At 37.5% G+C, this 25,640-nt stretch overlaps 1 pseudogene; it reads left to right on the top strand.

Moving 5' to 3' along the window:
* Positions 1-389: 389 nt before the first annotated feature.
* LOC133084659 (COP9 signalosome complex subunit 5-like) lies at positions 390-909 on the top strand (annotated as a pseudogene).
* The last annotated feature ends 24,731 nt before the right edge of the window (positions 910-25,640 follow it).

The raw sequence follows: 25,640 nt of genomic DNA, 5'->3' as shown, positions 1-25,640 counted from the left end.
TGTCCTTTCCCTTAAGCTTTCCTTTTTTCTTATGTGGACATGAAAGACAAAACCTTAACACATTCCACAACCAATGGAGAGTCTGCCCAGTGCCACTTACCTTAAATACTATATTAATCTTATTTATTACCCATAGGCTGAGGCTTTAGATAATTAAGTGGGCTTAGGTCAATACATCCTCTGTAAAAATGCTAATAAAAAATTCCAAATCACAGAGAATTAGACATAATGATGTCAAAACACACTTCTCTAGATGCTATCACCAACATTGTTCAGCTTTGGGAGATACAGAGAACATCAGAGGGTAGAAAATGATCTTAGGTTCTGTGTACAATGTTCATTAGGTTTGGACACTTCCTAGAGAGGAAGTTTGGGTATGTCTATACTGGATGGTCCCATTAATTCTCAGGACGTTTATACCCGGGGCTTGTTTATACCCAACAAGAACAGTATCTGCAGGCAAAATGAATCTTGGAACCTTTAGGACATACCCAAGGAGTTACAAACCTCTTGAGAAGGACCTTCTGAGTACCAGACCCCACTTAATAAAATAGAAGGCTTTGGTGTACACTGCAAGCAACATGTCTTAGAAGTCTCATATTTCAAACCCTCTGGATCACAAATCACTTGAGCTTTCATGGAGTAAATACTGGGTTCCTCTAGCTTGCTGATTAATGCAAACTGTACCACTGGTCAGCTGTTTGATTTGTCTGATTTGTTTTAGAGCAGTCAAAAGCCCAGGTGAGATGAGGGAGTTTCATGTTCGGTGTAGAAACACATGACCGAAAGTCAGAAGACAAACTTGCCAAAACTACTTGAGAATACTGTAAAACTACCATAGAAGGTATCCATGGATTGATGCCTCAGGTTATTAAGGATAAACTGTTTAATCGAAGTAACATCTCTTAATCACTGAATAGTACTTTTGCTTGAAAGTAACAATGAGAAAAATACTTAAGTAACACTTTAAAACCAGTTACCAAAACTCTGATTAGAAGTATAAGGTTGGGGTTTCCCTGGTGGCGCAGTGGTTGAGAATCTGCCTGCCAATGCAGGGAACACGGGTTCGAGCCCTGGTCTGGGAAGATTCCACATGCCGCGGAGCAACTAAGCCCGTGAGCCACAACCACTGAGCCTGCGCGTCTGGAGCCTGTGCTCCGCAACGGGAGAGGCTGCGACAGTGAGAGGCCCGCGCACCGCGATGAAGAGTGGACCCCGCTCGCTGCAACTGTAGAAAGCCCTCGCACAGAAACGAAGACCCAACACAGTCAAAAATAAATAAATAAATTAAAAAAAAAAAAGAAGAAGTATAAGGTTGCTCCAAAGTGTCCTGAATATTAACATCTTGTGGTAAAACTATTTAAAATGAAAACACAAAGAAAAAAAAAAAAACCGATGGTGTGCCATGGTCGACTCCAGCGGCTAAGATGCATTTGGGCCACGTGAATGGTGTCCTACTGATTTGAGCAACCACAGTGACCCAGTTTATTTTGTTTCTGAAATATTTGTGGTGCTGCTGAACCCTAAGAGAAAATTAAATGACGTAAACAAAACCAGTTAAACTTGTGTAGGGTGCTAAATTAACAATGTAACAAAACCAGCAACTGCCTGACTACATCCTGAGAGAGGGTAGAGGCATAAAGATTGGGCTTGAGACCATCAAACAGCCTATTACATCTTCCCTCATCTGGAAGGCATGACAGACAAAGAACTCACACTGAGACTTTCATCTAAAACTACCTAAAAATGCCAACTCCTACTTTGGAGATCAGCATTTTTCTTGAACCTAAAATTCTTTGTTTCCCCCCATAAGCATAACTACATGTAGGTTGCATTGTAAGAAAGAAATATTTATTTATTCATTCATAGATATATATTCATATATATATAAAGAGATGATCATTTACATAATTGTTCTAAAAATGGTGAATTTATTCAAACTAGTTCTTTGAACGTGGGCTGGGTGCAAAAATGACAGTTCTATCTGGCTTTAGTAGTAAGATTCTGCATGGTGTTGCTTCTTTTCTAAAAATGTTGAAAAGAGCTAGTAGCTTACTTAATCATTTTCAAATATTCAAATTAACCATGAAAGCAGCTTCAGGATAAGCTATTAGAGAGAAAGTATAATATGATAAAAAATAACAATACAGTTAACTTGGCTTACCCAGTAGAATTCCAACCTCCTGCAGACCCTGGATGAGGGGGTATGAATAAGATGGTTTTTATAGAATAGGGGTGGAACGGTGTTATGGACTAAATTGTGTCCCCTCAAAATTCCTAAGTTGATATCCTAACCCCCAGTGTGACTATTTGGAGATAAGATCTTTAAGGAGGTAACTAAGGTTAAATGATGTCATAAGGGTGGGACCCTAATCTGATATGATTGGTGTCCTTATAAGAAGAGAGACATCAGAGATGTGCACACACAGAAAAAAGACCATGTGATGACACAGATAAGTTGGCAATCTACAAGCCAAGGAAAGAGGTGTCAGGAGGAATCAAAACTGACTAAAGCTTGATCTTGGACTTCGAGCCTCCAGAATTGTGAAAAAATAAATTTTTGTTTAAGCCACCCAGTCTATGTAATTTTGCAATGGCAGCCAAAGCCCAGTAGGATGGATTTCATGGGTGACTCCCATGTGTTCTCAAATGACCATGTTTTCCCCTTTTATCCTGTACATGGAGCCTCACTGCCATGCCTTCCATTGTTCCCATGATATGCTTGGTGTGCATTTTTGTGGCCATTTGATAGCAGTTGACACTTCTGTCTTGTCTCCTGTTGTCCCCACATTGATTGTTTGAATCCCAAACTCCTAAGCAGCTACCATGATGGCCTGGGCTGTTTCCATAGGAGATACCCTGGGGAGATGGAAAAATGCCTTCTAACTTATGGGATACACTTTGACACCAGGACCACAGTGAGGCTTCCCGGTGCTCTGTTTGAGACACTGAAGTGAGACATGCTTTTTCATTTGCCTTATTCTAGCCCACCTCTCCCCAGAACTCTGCCCCTAAAATCTGAATAAAATTGGAGTTCTATGTTTCCAACTTAAGATCCATCTCAACATTGTGTTATAACCAAACAAAATACCACTCCAAAGCATTAACAAATATTTCAAGTCTTTTTTTAAAAAAATCAAGATATAATTGACATATAATATATGTACAATATGATGTGATATTTGTATGTGTTGCAAACTGATCACCACGATAAGTCTAGTTAACATCTGTCACCACAGATTTACAAAATCTACTTTTATTGTGATAAGTACTTTTAAGGTCTACTTTTTCAGCAACTTTCACGTATGCAACAGAGTCTTATTAATTATAGTCACTATGCTGTACATTATATTCCCATGACTTATTTATTTTATAACTGGAAGTTTGTACCTTTTAACCCTTTTTACCCATTTGCTCACTCCCACTTTTTCTTTTAGATTCCCAATGTAAGTGAAATTACGCAATATTTGTCTTTATCTGACTGACTTCACTAAGCATAATGCCCTCAAGGTCCATCTATGTTGTCCAAATGGGAAGATTTCATTTTTTTTTATGGCTGAGTAATATTCCTTTTTGTGTGTGTACTTGTATATACAGCTCCTTTTCTGTATCCATTCATCCATTGATGGACACTGAGGTTATTTTCATAACTTGGCTATGGTAAATAATGCTGTAATAAATATGGGGCTGCCTATATTTTTTCAAATTAGTGTTTTTGTTGTCTTCGTATTAAATACCTAGAAGTAGAACTGTCGGATTACATGGTAGTTCTTTTTTTAATTTTTGAGGACCCTCCATACTGTTTTCCATAGTGGCTGGAGCAATTTACATTCCCACCAATAGTGCACTGGAGTTCCTTTTTATCCACATCCTCGCCAATGCTTGTTATTTCTTGACTTTTTGATAATAGCCATTCTGACAGGTGTGAGGCAATATCTCATTGTGATTTTGATTTACATTTCCCTGATGATTAGTGATGTTGAACATCTTTTCATGTACCTGTTGGCCATCTGTATGGCTTCTTTGGAAAAATGTCTATTTGTATTCTCTGCCCATTTTTTTTTTTAGTTGGATTGTTTGGGTTTTGTCTATTGAGTTGTATGAGTTCTTTATATCTTGGATATTTACCTCTTATCAGATATAATTTGCAAATAATTATTTTTTCCCATTTGGTAGGTTGCCTTTTCATTTTGTTGATGGTTTTCTTTGCTGTGCAGAAGTCTTCTAGTGTGATATAGTCCCACATGTTTATTTTTGCTTTGTTGCCTTTTGGCAACACCTGTTTGACACCTGTTTTGGTGTCAAATCCAAAAAACCATTGTCAAGACCAATATGGTTTCAGGTCTTACCTTCCAGTCTTTAATCCATTTTGAGTTAATTTTGTGTATAGTATGAGAGATTAGTTCAGTTTTATTCTTTTGTATGTGGCTGTCCAGTTTTCCCAACACCATTTATTAAGACTGTCCTTTCCCTATTGTATTTCTTGGCTCCTTTGTCATAAATTAATTGACCATATATGTGTAGGTTTATTTCTGGACTCTCTGTTCCATTTATCTGTGTGCCTGTTTTTATGCTAATACCATAGTGTTTTGATGACCATAGCTTTGTAATATAGTTTGAAATCTGAGCGTGTTATTCCTACAGCTTTGGTCTTCTTAACATTGCTTTGGCGATTTAGAATCTTTTGTGAATTCATACAAACTTTTGTATTGTTTGTTCTATTTCTGTGAAAGATGGCAATGGAATTTTGATAGGGATTGCATTAAATCTGTAGATTGCTTTGGGTAGTTTGGACATTTTAACACAATATTATTACAACCCATGAGTATGTAATATCTTTTCATTTATTTGTGACTTCTTCAATTTATTTTCATCAATGTCTTAGAGTTTTCAGTGTATAGGTCTTTCACCTCCAGCTAAATTTATTCCTAGGTTTTTATTTTTTTGATGCAATTGTAAATGGGATAATATTTTAAATTTCTCATTCTGACAGTTTATTAATGTATAGAAATGCAACAGAGTTTTTTTTTTTTTAATTTATTTATTTATTTTTATTTTGGCTGTGTTGGGTCTTCGTTTCTGTGCGAGGGCTTTCTCTAGTTGCGGCAAGCGGGGGCCACTCTTCATCGCGGTGCGCGGACCTCTCACTGTCGCGGCCTCTCTTGTTGCGGAGCACAGGCTCCAGACGCGCAGGCTCAGTAGTTGTGGCTCATGGACCTAGTTACTCCGCGGCATGTGGGATCTTCCCAGACCAGGGCTCGAACCCGTGTCCCCTGTGTTAGCAGGCAGATTCTCAACCACTGCGCCACCAGGGAAGCCCGCAACAGAGTTTTATATATTGATTTTGTATCTTAAAACTTCACTGAACTTGATTAGTTCTAACAGTTCTTTTGGTGGGGTCTTTAAGGTTTTTTTATGTATAATATTAAGTCATTTGCAAATATTGGCAGTTTCACTTCTTCCTTTCCAATTTGGATGCCTTTTATTAATTTTACTTTATTTTTTTTGCCTAATTTCTCTGGCTAGTACTTCCAATACTATGTTGAATAAAAGTTTCAAGGCTGGGCATACTTGTTTGTCCCTGATCTTAGAGGAAAAGCTTTCAGTTTTTCACCTTTGAGTAAGATATTAGCTGTATCATTGTCATATATGGTCTTTATTATGTTGAGGTATGCTTCCTCTATACCCACGTTGGTGAGAGTTTATAATGTAAATGGTTTTGAATTTTATTAAATGCTTTTTCTGCATCCATTGAGATGACCATATTATTTTTATCCTCAATTTTGTTAATGTGGTGCACAACACTGTTTTGCAGATGTTGAACAATTTTTACATCTCAGGAATAAATCCCACTTGATCATGGTGTGTGATTCTTTTAATGTATTGTTCGATTTTGTTTGCTAATATTTTGTTGAGGATTTTTGCATCTAAGTTTTCTATGTTGATAAGGGATGTTGGCCTGTAATTTTGTTTTCTTGTCCACTTTTGATATCAAGGTAATGCTGGCCTCATAAAATGAGTTTGCAAATGTTCATTCTTCTTCTATATTTTGGAAGATTTTGAGAAGGATTGGTATTAATTCTTCTTTTAAATGTTTGGTAGAATTCACCAGTGAAGCTGTCTGGTTCTGGGCTTTTGTATTTGGTTTGTTTTTGATTAATAATTCAATTTCCTTACTAAGAGTATGTTCATATTTCTGTTTTTTCATGATTTATTTTTAGTAGGCTGTGTGTTTCTAGGAATTTACCCATATCTTCTAGGGTGTCCAATTTGGTGTATATGAATAGTAGTCTCTTATGATCCTTTGCATTTCTGCAGTATCAGTAATAAATCTCCTAATTCATTTCTTTTTATTTTTAATATCTTTATTGGAGTATAATTGCTTTACAATGTTGTGTTCCTGTTGTACAACAAAGTGAATCAGCTATATGTATACATATATCCCCATATCCCCTCCCTCTTGAGCCTCCCTCCCAACCTCCCTATCACAACCCTCTAGGTCATCACAAAGCATCAAGTTGATCTCACTGTGCTATGCAGCAGCTTCTCACTAGCCATCCATTTTACATTTGGTAGTGTATATATGTCAATGCTACTCTCTCACATTGTCACATTTTCCCTTCTTCACCAGTGTCCTCAAATCCATTCTCTACATCTGTGTCTTTATTTCTGCCCTGCCACTAGGTTCATCAGTACCGTTTTTTTTAGATTCCATCTATGTGTGTTAGCATACAGTATTTGTTTTTCTCTTTCTGACTTACTTCACTCTGTATGACAGACTCTAGGTCCATCCACCTCATTACAAATACCTCAATTCCGTTCCTTTTTAATGGCTGAGTAATATTCCATTGTATATATGTGCCACATCTTCTTTAACCATTCATCAGTCGAAGGACATTTAGGTTGCTTCCATGTCCTGGCTATTGTAAATAGTGTTGCAGTGAGCATTGTGGTACGTGTATCTTTTTGAATTATGGTTTTCTCAGGGTATATGCCCAGTAGTGGGATTGCTGGGTCATATGGTAGTTATATTTTTAGCTTTTAAGGAACCTCCATACTGTTCTCCATAGTGGCTGTATCAATTTACATTCCCACCAACAGTGCATGAGGGTTCCCTTTTCTCCACACCCTCTCCAGCATTTATTGTTTGTAGATTTTTTTGATAATGGCCATTCTGACCTGTGTGAGGTGATACCTCATTGTGGTTTTTTTTTTTTTTTTTTTTTTTTTTAAACATCTTTATTGAAGTATAATTGCTTTACAATGGTGTGCTAGCTTCTGCTTTACAACAAAGTGAATCAGTTACACATATACATATGTTGCCATATCTCTTCCCTCTTGCATCTCCCTCCCTCCCACCCTCCCTATCCCACCCCTCTAGGTGGTCACAAAGCACCGAGCTGATCTCCCTGTGCTATGCGGCTGCTTCCCACTAGTTATCTATTTTACATTTGGTAGTGTATATATGTCCATGACACTCTCTCACCCTGTCACATCTCACCCCTCCCCCTCCCCATATCCTCAAGTCCATTCTCTAGTAGGTCTGTGTCTTTATTCCCATCTTGCCACTAGGTTCTTCATGACCTCTTTTTTTTTTTTTTTTTTTTTTTCCCTTAGATTCCATATATATGTGTTAGCATACTGTATTTGTTTTTCTCTTTCTGACTTACTTCACTCTGTATGACAGACTCTAACTCCATCCACCTCATTACAAACACCTCCATTTCATTTCTTTTTATGGCTGAGTAATATTCCATTGTATATATGTGCCACATCTTCTTTATCCATTCATCCGATGATGGACACCTAGGTTGCTTCCATGTCCTGGCTATTGTAAACAGAGCTGCAATGAATATTTTGGTACATGACTCTTTCTGAATTATGGTTTTCTCAGGGTATATGCCCAGTAGTGGGATTGCTGGGTCATATGGTAGTTCTATTTTTAGTTTTTTAAGGAACCTCCATACTGTTCTCCATAGTGGCTGTATCAATTTACATTCCCACCAACAGTGCAAGAGTGTTCCCTTTTCTCCACACCCTCTCCAGCATTTATTGTTTCTAGATTTTTTGATGATGGCCATTCTGACCGGTGTGAGATGATACCTCATTGTAGTTTTGATTTGCATTTCTCTAATGATTAATGATGTTGAGCATTCTTTCATGTGTCTGTTGGCAATCTGTATCTCTTCTTTGGAGAAATGTCTATTTAGGTCTTCTGCCCATTTTTGGATTGGGTTGTTTGTTTTTTTGTTATTGAGCTGCATGAGCTGCTTGTAAATCTTGGAGATTAATCCTTTGTCCGTTGCTTCATTTGCAAATATTTTCTCCCATTCTGAGGGTTGTCTTTTGGTCTTGTTTATGGTTTCCTTTGCTGTGCAAAAGCTTTTAAGTTTCATTAGGTCCCATTTGTTTATTTGTGTTTTTATTTCCATTTCTCTAGGACCTGGGTCAAAAAGGATCTTGCTGTGACTTATGTCATACAGTGTTCTGCCTATGTTTTCCTCTAAGAGTTTGATAGTGTCTGGCCTTACACTTAGGTCTTTAATCCATTTTGAGTTTATTTTTGTGTATGGCGTCAGGGAGTGTTCTAATTTCATACTTTTACATGTACCTGTCCAATTTTCCCAGCACCACTTATTGAAGAGGCTGTCTTTTCTCCACTGTATATGCTTGCCTCCTTTATCAAAGATAAGGTGACCATATGTGCGTGGGCTTATCTCTGGGCTTTCTATCCTGTTCCATTGATCTATATTTCTGTTTTTGTGCCAGTACCAAACTGTCTTGATTACTGTAGCTTTGTAATATAGTCTGAAGTCAGGGAGCCTGATTCCTCCAGCTCCATTTTTCGTTCTCAAGATTGCTTTGGCTATTCGGGGTCTTTTGTGTTTCCATACAAATTGTGAAATTTTTTGTTCTAGTTCTGTGAAAAATGCCAGTGGTAGTTTGATAGGGATTGCATTGAATCTGTAGATTGCTTTGGGTAGCAGAGTCATTTTCACAATGTTTATTCTTCCAATCCAAGAACATGGTATATCTCTCCATCTATTTGTATCATCTTTAATTTCTTTCATCAGTACAGAAATCTCTTGCATTCCTGTATACTAATGATGAAAAATCTGAAAGTGAAATTAAGAAAACACTCCCGTTTACCATTGCAACAAAAAGAATAAAATACCTAGGAATAAACCTACCTAAGGAGACAAAAGACCTGTATGCAGAAAATTATAGGACACTCATTGTGGTTTTGATTTGCATTTCTTTAATGATTAGTGGTGTTGAGAATTCTTTCAGGAGTTTGTTGGCAATCTGTATATCTTCTTTGGAGAAATGTCTGTTTAGGTCTTCTGCCCATTTTTGGATTGGGTTGTTTGTTTTCTTGATGTTGAGCTGAATGAGCTGCTTGTATATTTTGGACATTAATCCTTTGTCAGTCGCTTCATTTGCAAATATTTTCTCCCATTCTGAGGGTTGTCTTTTCATCTTGTTTATGGTTTCATTTGCTGTGCAAAGGCTTGTAAGTTTCATTAGGCCCCATTTGTTTATTTTTGGTTTTATTTCCATTTCTCTAGGAGGTGGGTCAAAAAAGATCTTGCTGTGATTTATGTCATAGAGTGTTCTGCCTATGTTTTCCTCTAAGAGTTTTATAGTGTCTGGCTTTACATTTAGGTCTTTAATCCATTTTGAGTTTATTTTTATGTATGGTGTTAAGGAGTGTTCTAATTTCACTCTTTTACATATAGCTGTCCAGTTTTCCCAGCACCACCTATTGAAGAGGCTGTCTTTTCTCCATTGCATATTCTTGCCTCCTTGTCATAGATTAGATGACCATAAGTGCATGGGTTTATCTCTGGGCTTTCTATCCTGTTCCATTGATCTATATTTCTGTTTTTATGCCAGTACCATACTGTCTTGATTACTGTAGCTTTGTAGTAGAGTCTGAAGTCAGGGAGCCTGATTCCTCCAGCTCTGTTTTTCCTTCTCAAGATTGCTTTGGCTATTCGGGGTCTTTTGTGTTTCCATACAAATTGTGAAATTTTTGTTCTAGTTCACTGAAAAATGCCATAGGTAATTTGATAGGGATTGCACTGAATCTGTAGACTGCTTTGGGTAGTATAGTCATTTTCACACTGTTGATTCTTCCAGTCCAAGAACGTGGTATATCTTTCCATCTGTTTGTATCACCTTTGATTTCTTTCATCAGTGTGCTATAGTTTTCTGCATACAGGTCTTTTGCCTCCTTAGGTGGGTTTATTCCTAGGTATTTTATTCTTTTTGTTGCAATGGTAAATGGGAGTGTTTCCTTAATTTCTCTTTCTGATTTTTCATTGGTAGTGTATAGGAATGCAAGAGATTTCTGGGCATTAATTATGTATCCTGCCACTTTACCGAATTCATTGATTAGCGCTAGTAGTTTTCTGGTGGCATCTTCAGGATTTTCTATGTATAGTGTCATGTCATCTGCAAACAGTGACAGTTTTACTTCTTCTTTTCCGATTTGGATTCCTTTTATTTCTTTTTCTTCTCTGATTACCATGGCTAAAACTTCCAGAAGTATGTTGAATAATAGTCATGAGAGTGGGCACCCTTCTCTTTTTCCTGATCTTAGAAGAAATGGTTTCAGTTTTTCACCATTGAGAATGATGTTGGCTGTGGGTTTCTCATATATGGCTTTTATTATGTTGAGGTAGGTTCCCTCTGTTCCCACTTTCTGGTGAGTTTTTAATCATAAATGGGTGTTGAATTTTGACAAAAGCTTTTCCTGTGTCTATTGAGATTATCATATGGTTTTTATCCTTCAACTTGTTAATATGGTATATCACATTGATTGATTTCCATATGTTGAAGAATCCTTGCATTACAGGGATAAACACCACTTGATCATGGTGTATGATCCTTTTAATGTGCTGTTGGATTCTGTTTGCTAGTATTTTGTTGAGGATTTTTGCATGTATGTTCCTCAGAGATATTGGTCTGTAATTTTCTTTTTTTGTGACATCTTTCTCTGGTTTTGGTATCAGGGTGATGGTAGCCTCGTAGAATGAGTTTAGGAGTGTTCCTCCCTCTGCTATATTTTGGAACAGTTGGAGAAGGACAGGTGTTAGCTCTTCTCTAAATGTTTGATAGAATTCACCTGTGAAGCCATCGGGTCCTGGGCTTTTGATTGTTGGAAGATTTTTAATCACAGTTTCAATTTCAGTGCTTGTGATTGGTCTGTTCATATTTTCTATTTCTTCCTGGTGTAGTCTTGGAAGTTTGTACTTTTCTAAGAATTTGTCCATTTCTTCCAGGTTGTCCATTTTATTGGCATATAGTTGCTTGTAGTAGTCTCTCATGATCCTTTGTATTTCTGCAGTGTCAGTTGTAACTTCTCCTTTTTCATTTCTAATTCTCTTCATTTGAGTCTTCTCCTTTTTTTCCTGATGAGTCTGGCTAATGGTTTATCAATTTTGTTTATCTTCTCAAAGAACCAGCTTTTAGTTTTATTAATCTTTGCCATTGTTTCCTTCATTACTTTTTCATTTATTTCTGATCTGATTTTATGATTTCTTTCCTCCTGCTAACTTTGGGATATTTTTGTTCTTCTTTCTCTAATTGCTTTAGGTGTAAGGTTAGGTTCTTTATTTGTGATTTTTTTTTTAATGTCTGAAACATTTATATTAACATATTTCCATACAAATAACCCAAAGAAAGCTTAGTATTAATTGTTTTTTTGTCTGTTTGTTTGTTTTTTTATACTGCAGGTTCTTATTAGTCATCAATTTTATACACATCAGTGTATACATTTCAATCCCATTCGCCCAATTCAGCACACCACCATCCCCACCCCACCATGGTTTTCCCCCCTTGGTGTCCATACGTTTGTTCTCTACATCTGTGTCTCAACTTCTGCCCTGCAAACCGGTTCATCTGTACCATTTCTCTAGGTTCCACATACATGCATTTTAATATACGATATTTGTTTTTCTCTTTCTGACTTACTTCACTCTGTATGACAGTCTCTAGATCCATCCACGTCTCAACAAATGACTCAATTTCGTTCCTTTTTATGGCTGAGTAATATTCCATTGTATATATGTACCACATCTTCTTTATCCATTCGTCTGTCAATGGATATTTAGGTTGCTTCCATGACCTTGCTATTGTAAATAGTGCTGCAGTGAACACTGGGGTGCATGTGTCTTTTTGAATTATGATTTTCTTTGGGTATATGCCCAGTAGTGGGATTGCTGGATCATATGGTAATTCTATTTTCAGTTTTTTAAGGAACCTCCATACTGTTCTCCATAGTGGCTGTATCAGTTTACATTCCCACCAACAGTGCAAGAGGGTTCCCTTTTCTCCACACCCTCTCCAGCATTTGTTGTTTGTAGATTTTCTGATGATGCCCATTGTAACTGGTGTGAGGTGATACCTCATTGTAGTTTTGATTTGCATTTCTCTAATAATTAGTGATGTTGAGCAGCTTTTCATGTGCTTCTTGGCCATCTGTATGTCTTCTTTGGAGAAATGTCTATTTAGGTCTTCTGCCCATTTTTGGATTGGGTTATTTGTTTCTTTAATATTGAGCTGCATGAGTTGTTTATATATTTTGGAGATTAATCCTTTGTCCGTTGATTCGTTTGCAAATATTTTCTCCCATTCTGAGGGTTGTCTTTTTGTCTTGTTTATGGTTTCCTTTGCTGTGCAAAATCTTTGAAGTTTCATTAGGTCCCATTTGTTTATTTTTGTTTTTATTTCCATTACCCTAGGAGGTGGATCAAAAAAGATCTTCCTGTGATTTATGTCAAAGAGTGTTCTTCCTATGTTTTCCTCTAAGAGTTTTATAGTGCCAGGTATTACATTTAGGTCTCGAATCCATTTTGAGTTTATTTTTGTGTATGGTGTTAGGGAGTGTTCTAATTTCATTCTTTTACCTGTAGCTGTCCAGTTTTCCCAGCACCACTTATTGAAGAGACTGTCTTTTCTCCATTGTATATCTTTGCCTCCTTTGTCATAGATTAGTTAACCATAGGTGCGTGGGTTTATCTCTGGGCTTTCTGTCTTGTTCCATCGACCTATGTTTCTGTTTTTGTGCCAGTACCATATTGTCTTGATTACTGTAGCTTTGTAGTATAGTCTGAAGTCAGGGAGTCTGATTCCTCCAGCTCCGTTTTTTTCCATCAAGACTGCTTTGGCTATTCGGGGTCTTTTGTGTCTCCATACGAATTTTAAGATTTTTTGTTCTAGTTCCGTAAAAAATGCCATTGGTAATTTGATAGGGATTGCATTGAATCTGTAGATTGCTTTGGGTAGTAGAGACATTTTCACAATATTGATTCTTCCAATACAAGAACATGGTATAGCTCTCCATCTGTTGGTATCATCTTTAATTTCTTTCATCAGTGTCTTATAGTTTTCTGCATACAGGTCTTTTGTCTCCCTACATAGATTTATTCCTAGGTATTTTATTCTTTTTGTTGCAATGGTAAATGGGAGTGTTTCCTTCATTTCTCTTTCAGATTTTTCATCATTAATGTATAGGAATGCAAGAGATTCCTGTGGATTAATTTTGTATCCTGCAACTTTACCAAATTCATTCATTAGCTCTAGTAGTTTTCTGGTGGCTTTTTTAGGATTCTCTATGTATAGTATCATGTCATCTGCAAACAGTGACAGTTTTACTTCTTCTTTTCCAATTTGTATTCTTTTTTTCTTTTCTTCTCTGATTTCCGTGGGTAGGACTTCCAAAACTATGTTGAATAATAGTGGTGAGAGTGGACATCCTTGTCTCATTCCTGATCTTAGAGGAAATACTTTCAGTTTTTCACCATTGAGAATGATGTTTGCTGTGGGTTTGTCATACATGGCCTTTATTATGTTGAGGTAAGTTCCCTCTATGCCCACTTTCTGGAGAGTTTTTATCATAAATCGTTGTTGAATTTTGCAAAAGCTTTTTCTGCATCTATTGAGATGATCATATGGTTTTTATTCTTCAATTTGTTAATATGGTGTATCACATGGATTGATTTGCATATATTGAAGAATCCTTGCCTCCCTTGGACAAATCCCACTTGATCATGGTGTATGATCCTTTTAATGTGCTGTTGGATTGTGTTTGCTAGTATTTTGTTGAGGATTTTTGCATCTATATTCATCAGTGATATTGGTCTGTAATTTTCTTTTTTTGTAGTGTCTTTGCCTGGTTTTGGTATCAGGGTGATGGTGGCCTCATAGAATGAGTTTGAGAGTGTTCCCTCCTCTGCAATTTTTTGGAAGAGTTTGAGAAGGATAGGTGTTAGCTCTTCTCTAAATGTTTGATGGAATTCACCTGTGAAGCCATCTGGTCCTGGACGTTTGTTTGTTGGGAGATTTTTAATCACACTTTCAATTTCATTACTTGTGATTGGTCTGTTCATATTTTCTGTTTCTTCCTGGTTCAGTCTTGGAAGGTTATACCTTTCTAAGAATTTGTCCATTTGTTCCAGGTTGTCCATTTTGTTGGCATATAGTTGCTTGTAGTAGTCTCTTAGGATGCTGTGTATTTGTGCGGTGTCTGTTGTAATGTCTCCTTTTTCATTTCTAATTTTATTGATTTGAGTCCTCTCCCTCTTTTTCTTGATGAGTCTGGCTAATGGTTTATCAATTTTGTTTATCTTCTCAAAGAACCAGCTTTTACTTTTCTTGATCTTTGCTATTGTTTCCTTTGTTTCTATTTCATTTATTTCTGCTGTGATCTTTATGATTTCTTTCCTTCTGCTAACTTTGGGTTTTGTTTGTTCTTCTTTCTCTAGTTCCTTTAGGTGTAGGGTTAGATTGTTTACTTGAGATCTTTCTTGTTTCTTGAAGTAGGCTTGTATAGCTATAAACTTCCCTCTTAGAACTGCTTTTGCTGCATCCCATAGGTTTTGGATCGTCGTGTTTTCATTGTCATTTGTCTCTAGGAATTTTTTGATTTCCTCTTTGATTTCTTCAGTGATCTCTTGGTTATTTAGTAACATATTGTTTAGCCTCCATGTGTTTGTGTTTTTTACATTTTTTTCCCTGTAATTCATTTCTAATCTCATAGCATTGTGTTCAGAAAAGATGCTTGATATGATTTCAATTTTCTTAAATTTACTGAGGCTTGATTTGTGACCCAAGATGTGATCTATCCTGGAGAATGTTCTGTGCGCACTTGATAGAAAGTTTAATCTCCTGTTTTTGGATGGAATGTCCTATAAATATCAATTAAATCTATCTGGTCTATTGTGTCATTTAAAGCTTCTGTTTCCTTATTTATTTTCTGTTTGGATGATCTGTCCATTGGTGTAAGTGAGGTGTTAAAGTCCCCCACTATTATTGTGTTACCGTCGATTTCTTTTTTTATAGCTGTTAGCAGTTGCCTTATGTATTGAGGTGCTCCTATGTTGGGTGCATATATATTTATAATTGTTATATCTTCTTCTTGGATTGATCCCTTGATCATTATGTAGTGTCCTTCCTTGTCTCTTGTAACATTCTTTATTTTAAAGTCTATTTTATCTGATATGAGTATAGCTACTCCAGCTTTCTTTTGATTTCTATTTGCATGGAATATCTTTTTCCATCCCCTCACTTTCAGTCTGTATGTGCCCCTAGGTGTGAAGTGGGTCTCTTGTAGACAGCATATATATGGGTCTTGTTTTTGTATCCATTCAGCAAGCCTGTGTCTTTTGGTTGGCGCATTTAATCCATTCACGTTTAAGGTAATTATCGATATGTATGTTCCTACGACCATTTTCTTAATTGTTTTGGGTTTGTTTTTGTAGGTCCTTTTCTTCTCTTGTGTTTCCCACTTAGAGAAGTTCCTTTAGCATTTGTTGTAGAGCTGGTTTGGTGGTGCTGAATTCTCTTAGCTTTTGCTTGTCTGTAAAGCTTTTGATTTCTCCATCAAATCTGAACGAGATCCTTGCCAGGGAGAGTAATCTTGGTTGTAGGTTCTTCCCTTTCATCACTTTAAGTATATCATGCCACTCCCCTCTGGCTTGTAGAGTTTCTGCTGAGAAATCAGCTGTTAACTTTATGGGAGTTCCCTTGTATGTTATTTGTCATTTTTCCCTTGTTGCTTTCAGTAATTTTTCTTTGTCTTTAATTTTTGCCAATTTGATTACTATGTGTCTCAGCGTGTTTCTCCTTGGGTTTATCCTGTATGGGACTCGCTGCGCTTCCTGGACTTGGGTGGCTATTTCCTTTCCCATGTTAGGGAAGTTTTCGACTATAATCTCTTCAAATATTTTCTCTGGACTTTTCTCTCTCTCTTCTCCTTCTGGGACCCCTATAATGTGAATGTTGTTGCGTTTAATGTTCTCCCAGAGGTCTCTTAGGCTGTCTTCATTTCTTTTCATTCTTTTTTCTTTAGTCTGTTCCGCAGCAGTGAATTCCACCATTCTGTCTTCCAGGTCACTTATCCGTTCTTCTGCCTCAGTTATTCTGCTATTGATTCCTTCTAGTGCAGTTTTCATTTCAGTTATTGTATTGTTCATCTCTGTTTGTTTGTTCTTTAATTCTTCTAGGTCTTTGTTAAACATTTCTTGCATCATCTCGATCTTTGCCTCCATTCTTTTTCCGAGGTCCTGGGTCATCTTCACTATCATTATTCTGAATTCTTTTCTGGAAGGTTGCCTATTTCCACTTCATTTAGTTGTTTTTCTGGGGTTTTATCTTGTTCCTTCATCTGGTATATAGCCCTCTGCCTTTTCATCTTATCTATGTTTCTGTGAATGTGGTTTTTGTTCCACAGGCTGTAGGATTGTAGTTCTTCTTGCTTCTGCTCTCTGCCCTCTGGTGGATGAGGCTATCTAAGGGGCTTGATGGGATGGACTGGTGGTGGATAGAGCTGACTGTTGCTCTGGTGGGCAGAGCTCAGTAAAACTTTAATCCACTTGACCGTTGATGGGTGGGGCTGGGTTCCCTCCCTGTTGGTTGTTTGGCCTGAGGCAACCCAACACTGGAGCCTACCTGGGTTCTTTAGTGGGGCTAATGACAGTCTCTGGGAGGGCTCACGCCAAGGATTACTTCCCAGAACTTCTGCTGCCAGTGTCCTTGTCCCCACTGTGAAACAAAGCCACCCCCCCCCCTGCAGGAGACCCTCCAACACTAGCAGGTAGGTCTGGTTCAGTCTCCCCCGGGGTCACTGCTCCTTCCCCTGGGTCCCGATGCGCAGACTACATTGTGTGTGCCCTCCAAGAGTGGAGTCTCTGTTTCCCCCAGTCCTGTTGAAGTCCTGCATTCAATTCCCACTAGGCTTCAAAGTCTGATTCTCTATGAATTCCTCCTCCCATTGCTGGACCCCCAGGTTGGGAAGCCTGACGTTGGGCTCAGAACCTTCACTCCAGTGGGTGGACTTCTGTGGTATAAGTGTTCGCCAGCCTGTGAGTCACCCACCCACCAATTATAGAATTGGATTTTACTGTGATTGCGGCCCTCCTACCGTCTGATTGTGGCTTCTCCTTTGTCTTTGGATGTGGGGTATCTTTTTTTGGTGAGTTCCAGTGTCTTCCTGTCGATGATTGTCCAGCAGCTAATTGTAATTCTGATGTTCTCACAAGAGGGAGTGAGAGCACGTCCTTCTACTCCACCATCTTGGTTCCTCCTCCCAGGGACCTACTGCTGCTCCTGAAGGCATCAATTTGATGCCTTCCTTGTTCAGGCCCCTGGACGCCCATTCCCGAGACCTGTCCCCATGGTGAACTGCTACGTCACAGGAGGGACATCCCACTGGCTGCGTATCCACTCTGGCCGGCTCAGCACTGCATCCTTCACGTGTGTGGTCACATCAATCCCCTGAGGGGCACCTATTTGTGATTTTTTTGTTTCTTGTGGTAGGATTGTATTGTTACAGGCTTCCATCTTAGAACTGCTTTTGCTGCATCCCATAGGTTTTGGGTCATCTTGTTTTCATTGTCATTTGTTTCTAGGTATTTTTTGATTTCCTCTTTGATTTCTTCACTGACCTCTTGGTTCTTTAGTGGCATATTGATTAGCCTCCATGTGTTTTTTTTTTTTTACAAATTTTTTTCCTGTAATTGGTATCTAGTCTCATAGCGTTGTGGTCACAAAAGATACTTGATACAGTTTCAGTATTTCTTAAATTTACCAAGGCTTGATTTGTGACCCAAGATGTGATCTATCCTGGAGAATCTTCCATGTGCACTTGAGAAGAAAGTGTATTCTGTTGTTTATGGATGGAATGTCCTATAAATATCAGTTAAGTCTATCTTGTTTAATGTATCATTGAAAGCTTGTGTTTATTTATTTTCATTTTTAATGATCTGTCCATTGGCGAATGTGGGGTGTTAAAGTCATCTACTATTATTGTGTTACTGTCGATATCCCCTTTTATGGCTGTTAGCATTTGCCTTATGTATTGAGGTGCTCCTATGTTGGGTGCATAAACATTTATAATTGTTATATCTTCTTGGATTGATCCTTTGATCATTATGTAGTGTCCTTATCTCTTGTAACAGTCTTTATTTTAAAGTTTATTTTATCTGATACTAGTATTGTTATTCCAGCTTTCTTTCGATTTCCATTTGCATGGAATATCTTTATCCATCCCCTCACTTTCAGTCTGTATGTGTCCCTAGGTCTGAAGTGGGTATCCTGTAGAGAGCATATATACTATTCTTGTTTTTGTATCCATTCAGCCAGTCTGTGTCTTTTGGTTGGAACATTTAATCTATTTACATTTAAGGTAATTATCAATATGTATGTTCCTATTACCATTTTCTTAATTCTTTTGGGTTTGTTTTTGTAGGTTTTTTTCTTGTCTTTTGTTTCCTGCCTAGAGAAGTTCCTTTAGCATTTGTTGTAAAGCTGATTTGGTGGTGCTGAATTCTCTTAGCTTTGCTTGTCTGTAAAGGTTTTGATTTCTCCATCGAATCTGAATGAGATCCTTGCTGGGTAGAATAATCTTGGTTGTAGGTTTTGCCCTTTCATCACTTTAAATATATCTTGCCACTCCCTTCTGACCTGTAGAGTTTCTGCTGAAAGATCGGCTGTTAACCTTATGGGGATTCCCTTGTATTTTATTTGTTGGTTTTCCGTTGCTGCTTTTCATATTTTTTCTTTGAATTTAATTTTTGTTAGTTTGATTAATATGTGTCTTTGTGTGATTCTCCTTGGGTTTATCCTGTATGGGACTCTCTGCGTTTCCTGGACTTGATTTACTATCTCCTTTCCCATGTTGGGGAAGTTTTCGACTATAATCTCTTCAAATATTTTCTCAGACCCCTTCTTTTTTTCTTCTTCTCCTAGGATGCCTGTAATTCAAATACTGGTGTGCTTAATATTGTCCCAGAGGTCTCTGCAACTGTCCTCCATTCTTTTCATTCTTTTTTCTTTATTTTGCTCTGTGTCAATTATTTCCACCATTCTATCTTCCAGCTCACTTATCCGTTCTTCTGCCTCAGTTTTTCTGCTATTGATTTCTTCTAGAGTATTTTTAATTTTAGTTTTTGTGTTGTTCATTACTGTTTGTTTGCTCTTTAGTTCTTCTAGGTTCTTGTTAAATGTTCCTTGTATTTTCTCTCTTCTATTTCCACGATTTTGAATCACTTTTACTATCATTGCTCTGAATTCTTTTTCAGGTAGTTTGCCTATTTCCTCTTCATTTATTTGGTCTTGTAGGTTTTTATCTTGCTCCTTTGCCTATAAGATACTTCTCTGTCTTCTTATTTTGTGTAATTTACAGTATTTGAGGTCTCCTTTTTCCAGGCTGCAGGGCATAGTTCCTTTTGTTTCTTTTCTCTACCCCCAGTGGTGAGGTTGGTCCAGTGGCTTGCATAGGCTTCCTGATGGGAGGGACTGGTTCCTGCATTCTAATGGGTGGAGCTGAATCTTTTCCCTCTGATGAGCAGGGCCATTTCAGGTGATGTGTTTTGGGGTGTCTGTAAGCTTAGTATGACTCTAGGTAGTCTGTGTGCTGATGGGGGGATCTGTGTTCCTGTCTTGTTTGTTGTTTGATGTGAGGCGTCCAGTGCTGGGAGCTCCTGGCAGTTGGGTTAAGCCAGATCTTGGATTCAGATAGTGGTCTCCATGAGAGCTCTCAGTGATTAATCTTCTCTGCGGCCAGAAATTCTCTAGTGGTCCAGCAGCCTGGACTCGGTGCTCCCACCCCCAAGCCTCAGGCCCAACTACTGGTGGAGATACCAAGAACCCACAAGTTGCTCATCCTGGTAATAAAGGTGATTAAAAAAAAAAGAAAAAGACTAACAACCCCCAGACAAATGGTAAAAAGTAAAATCAAACAAACAGAAACAAGGAAACACACACACACACACACACACACACACACAAGAAACAGAAACAGAACCAAATAAATAAAAAACCAAGAGAACAACCAAACAACAGAACCCAAGAACGAAATCAAACAATTAAAAAGAAAGCTGACAAAAACACAAAACCAAAAAACAAAACCAAAGCAGAGAATGGACTTGAGCACATAGGGAGGGGGAAGGGTAAGCTGGTACAAAGTGAAAGAGTAGCATTACATATATACACTGGCAAATGTAAAATAGATAGCTAGTGGGAAGCAGCTACATAGCACAGGGAGATCAGCTCTGTGCTTTGTGACCACCTAGAGGGGTGGTACAGGGAGGGTGGGAGGGAGGCTCAAGAGGGAGGGGATATGGGGATATATATATACATATAACTGATTCACTTTGATATACAGCAGAAACTAACACAAGATTGTAAAGCAATTATACTCCAATAAAGATGTTAAAACAAAACCCCCAAAGCAGAGTGCCAACTGAAGTATAAAGCAAAGAAACAAAACAAACCAACAAAAATGATTAGGAAAAAAAAAAGAGAAAGGGGAAAGAAGACAGAATAAAAGAAAAGCAACATAGAAATAGAAATATAAAAAATTAAAATAGAAAATATATTAAAGAAAAAAAAGACAAAACCCCAGAGAAAAGGTAAAAACAAAATGAAACAAACAAAAACAGAAACAAGGAAACACACACATGTAAAAGAAACAAAAACAGCCAAATAAAACAAAAAGCAAGAGATCAACCAGACAAATAGAACTCAAAAATGAAATCAAACATTTAGGGTTAAAACTAACAAAAACACATAACCAAAAAACAAAACCAATGCAGTGTGCCAACTGAAGAATAAAGCAAGGAAACAGAACAAACTAATAAAAATGATTTAAAAAATAATAAAATAAAATAAAAAGGGAAAGAACACAGGACAACAGAAAAGCAAAGTAGAAATTGAAATATAAAAATAAAAATAAAAAATATGTTATAAAACACGGAGATCCCAAAAGACTAAATAACAAAAAACTAAAACAGCAAGCAAACAAACAAACAAAAAGAAAACAAAAAACAAAAAAAGCCAGAACCAACAACAGAATGAATCAAAACATAATAAAATTAATAGTAATAATTTTGTTTCCCTGAGGTCTCCGTTGTAAGTGTCCTTGCACACACCGTGAGCCACAGCCCACCTCCGCCTCCGCAAGAAGCTCTCCTCTGCCTCTGGGCTGGTCTCTGGACCTGGTGTGCGCCTTGTGGGGAACACTTAGACTCTGATCTGGCCCAGTTCCTGCATGTGCTTGCCCCCAAAGTTCACAGCTGCCAGAGCTAGACTGTTTTCATTTGTGGGAACACTCATTGTCTACTCAGATATTCCATAGATGCAGGGTCTACCTAGCTGATTGCGGGGATTTAATATGCAGCCTGTACAGCTGATGGAAAGATTTTCAATCTTCTTCCTTAGTCAACCCGTCCCTGGGGTTCATCTTTGGTTTTATCCCCACTTCTGTGTGTGGTCCACCCATAGGAATCTGGTCCTAAGGCTACCTTGGAGCTCTTGGGTCTGCCCCTGTGAGGACCAGGCACAGAGGTGGTATGACTGCTTGGATTGCAGGAGCCCCAGCAGTGCCAAATGTCCAGGGAAGCTGGCGGCCATGGGTGCAAGAGATATGGCCCTAGTCCTAATTCATTTTTTATTTTACTTGAGTCTTCTCTCTTTTTCTCTAATTGAGTCTTGCTTGTCAATTTTATCTTTTCAAAAAGTCAGCTCTTAGTTTTATTGATTTTTTTTTTCCTATCGTCCTTTTTGTCTCTTATTTACTTCCTCTCTGATCTCTATTTCCTTCCTTTTACTCACTTTCTCACTTTGGGCTGCATTTGTCCTTTTTCTAGTTCCTTGCAATGTTATGTTGTTTATTTGAGATTTTTCTTGTTTCTTGAGGTCAGCATTTACTGCTATTAACTTCCCTCTTAGACCTAATTTTACTGCATCCCATAAGATTTTGTGTGTGTATTTCCATTTTAATTTAAGAATTTTTTGATTCTCTTTTGAATTCTTATTTGACCCATTGATCAGAAACATGTTTAATCTCCACATATTTGTAAATTTTCCAGTTTTTCTCTTATAACTGATTTCTCGTTTCATGCCATTGTGGTTGGAAAAGATGTTTGATATGAATTCAATCTTCTTAAATTCATTAAGACCTGTTTGTGGCCTAACATATGGTCTATGCTGAAGAATGTTATGTGCATTTGAGAAGAATGTGTAATTTGTTGCTTTTGGGTGGAATGTTCTGTATTAATCTTTTATATCCATCTGGTCTAATGTGTTGTTTAATGCTGATGTTTTCTTGTTGATTTTCTATCCAGATGATCTATCCATTGATGAAAGTGGGGTATTAAAATCCCCTAATATTATTGTATTGTGGTCTGTTTCTCCATTTAGGCCTATTAATATTTGCTTTACACATTAGGTGCTCCTATGTTGGGTACATAATTACTTACAAATGTTACATCCTCATGTTGAATTAACCCCTTTATCATTATGTAATGTCCTTCATTGTCTCTTATATCAGTCTTTGTTTTAAAGTCCATTTTGTCTGATATAAGTATAGCTACCTCAGCTATCTTTTGGTTTCCATTTGCATGGAATAACTTTTCCATCCCTTCAGTTTGTGTGCATCCTTACATCTGTAGTAAATCTCTCTTGTAGGCAGCATATAGTTGGGTCTTCCTTTTTAACCATTCAGCCACACTGTCTTGTTTGGAAAATTTAGTTCATTTACATTTGAAGTAATTATTGATAGGAAAGTAATTATTGATAGTACTTATTGCCCTTTTGTTAATTGTTTTCTGTTTTGTAGTTCCATTGTTCCATTTTTCTTTTGCTCTCTTACTTTGTGATTTGATGATTTTCTGTAGTGGTATGCTTAGAATCCTTTCCCTTTTTCTTTTATGTATCTACTATAGGTTTTTGCTTGTGGTTACCATGAGGCTGAAAGTCTTTATTGGCATCTCCTAATAAAGAAAAGAAGATAAAGGGGGAAAATTTCATCACAAAATATACTATAAAACTTCCTAAGTATCTTTTTCACTCACTTATATATCAGAGTTTAATACCACGTGGCAAGTGCCTTGTGTAACAAGGAGTTAACATAGTAGGCCTGAGACTGCTGTCTTGGAAAGACCAGCTGTAAGGTTGGCTGATATCTGTGACCTTGGATTTCAGGAGGGTTCCCATCACCCTCACTGATAAGAATGGCTCACTATGCCTAAACTGTTTCTATAAACAATGTTGTTTATACCAAACACCTGATTTCTTTTGGGGAGTCTGTAATTTTTTTGAGTCAGGCAGAGAGTGCCTACATGACCAACCCCCAGTAAAAACTCTGGGCACCGAGTTTCTAATGAGCTTGTCACTATTGATTTTGCAATTTGTTGCTGGAGGATTTAAGTGCACTCTATTTGACTCCATTCAAAGAGGACTCTTTAAAGCTTGTGTCTGGTTTCCTCTGGACTTTGCCTCATGTGTCTTTTCTTTCTCCTGGTTTTGTTTTGTGTATTTTCAGGGTAAAAGATCATCATCAGGAGTACAACTACATACCCAGTTATTCTAGAGAATCATCAAACCTGGGAGTAGTCTTGGGGACCCAGAACACATGCTCCAATCTCTCTTCTCCTTTCCCTGTTGACACTTCAGCTGTGCTTTTCAAATTCTACAATCCTTTTAAAATACAAATCAGTTGACTGAATGACATCAGCAAAAATGGAGTAGGGAACTCCAAACTCTCCTTCTACAAAAGCAATGATTAGGTCTCTGGAATCTAATCAAAACATACCACAACCAGGGGAATGCTCAGTGAAGAAAGAATAGCTACGTTTCGGTAAGAGAGCTTTGTAGTGTTTAACTTAGCTGTTACAATCACCTGCTCCACAGCAGAATGAATAAAAAACAATGATCCAGCTATATGGTGTTTATAACAGACTCACATTAGATCTAAAGACACAAATAGATTGAAAGTGAGAGGATGGAAAAACACAATAGCCAAAACATAATTCACTTGTTCCACTACCCCACTATTAGTTAATGTTTTTCAGGCAATGCTGACATTTGGGTGGAAACAACCCAATGCCCATCAACTGATTAATGGGTAAACAAAATATCATGTGTCTATACAATGGAATATTACTCAGCCATAAAAGGGAATGAAGCCATGAAAAAAGAATACATGCTACAACAGGATCAAACCTTAAAAACATGCTAATTGAAAGACGCCAGACCAAAAAGGCTACATATTGTATGATTCCAGTTAAACAAAATATACAGAATTAGTATATCTATAGAGACAAAGCAAAACCAGTGGTTGCCCCAAGTTGAGGGTTTGGGGGAGAATTGGAACTGACTGCTCAATAGGTATGGTTTTCATTTTGGGGTGATGAAAATCTTCTGGAATTAGATAACTGTGATGGTTGTACAATATTATAGGTATACTAAAAGCCACTAAATTGAACATTTCAAAATGGTTAAAATGGGGAATTTTATGTTTTATGAATTTTATCCCAACGTAAGTAATATAAATCAATTGAGCCTCTCTTAGCTTCTTTCAACTCTTTTCTTCTTCTAATCAGGAGTCAATAATCACCATAAATTTTTAGAAACCAATAATAATAGTAATAGCTAACATTTTGGGTACTTATTCTGAGACATGCATTCTTCTTGTTTTAATCCAATCACAATAACCCTAAATAAGTAGTGATATCATCCACATTTTATAGATAATAACTTTGAGGCAAGGCCAGACAGTAAGTAAGCAGCAGAACTGGGATGCAAACTAAGGAAAAGCTGCATTCTGAAAAAAAATTTTTTTATAACACTCTCTTCCTGGGCAAGGGAATAGAGGTGAAACTGTGTGTATGTTTATTTTAATATTTTTTCACACTGTCATGCTACAAATTCCTAAAATTTGGGTCAGAGAATAATCTGAGGGATAAATGCAGGGATTTGGTAAATATTTATCACTCCTTTTTGACACAAAAACATCTTTGGAGCAAGTTTGTGTACAAAAAGCCATCACCTCTTAGAGTGAGCTCCTTTCCTTGGTATAAATCTTGGAGGTGAGAGTCCTTTGACCAGTGGCTTTGGGGTCTCAATGGTCTTAGTTTAGGGGGCTATGGTGGGAAATATTGCACCCAACTGCTGTCAGGGATCCTACTGTTTTACCTGTGAAGTTCTTGGAGTCACCAGGCAGGAATTCCAGAATTTTTATTAAGTACACAGAAACCTCCACCACATGCCAAACAGACATGTACATCAGAGAGACAGAGACAGAGTGAGTGAGTATGTGTGTGTGGGGGTGTTAGGGAAAAAGTTGGGACATG

Source organism: Eubalaena glacialis, chromosome 2, assembly GCF_028564815.1.
Source record: "Eubalaena glacialis isolate mEubGla1 chromosome 2, mEubGla1.1.hap2.+ XY, whole genome shotgun sequence".
NCBI lineage: Eukaryota > Metazoa > Chordata > Mammalia > Artiodactyla > Balaenidae > Eubalaena > Eubalaena glacialis.
Note: the sequence above shows the minus strand (reverse complement) of the source record. Positions and strands in the feature narration are given on the sequence as shown.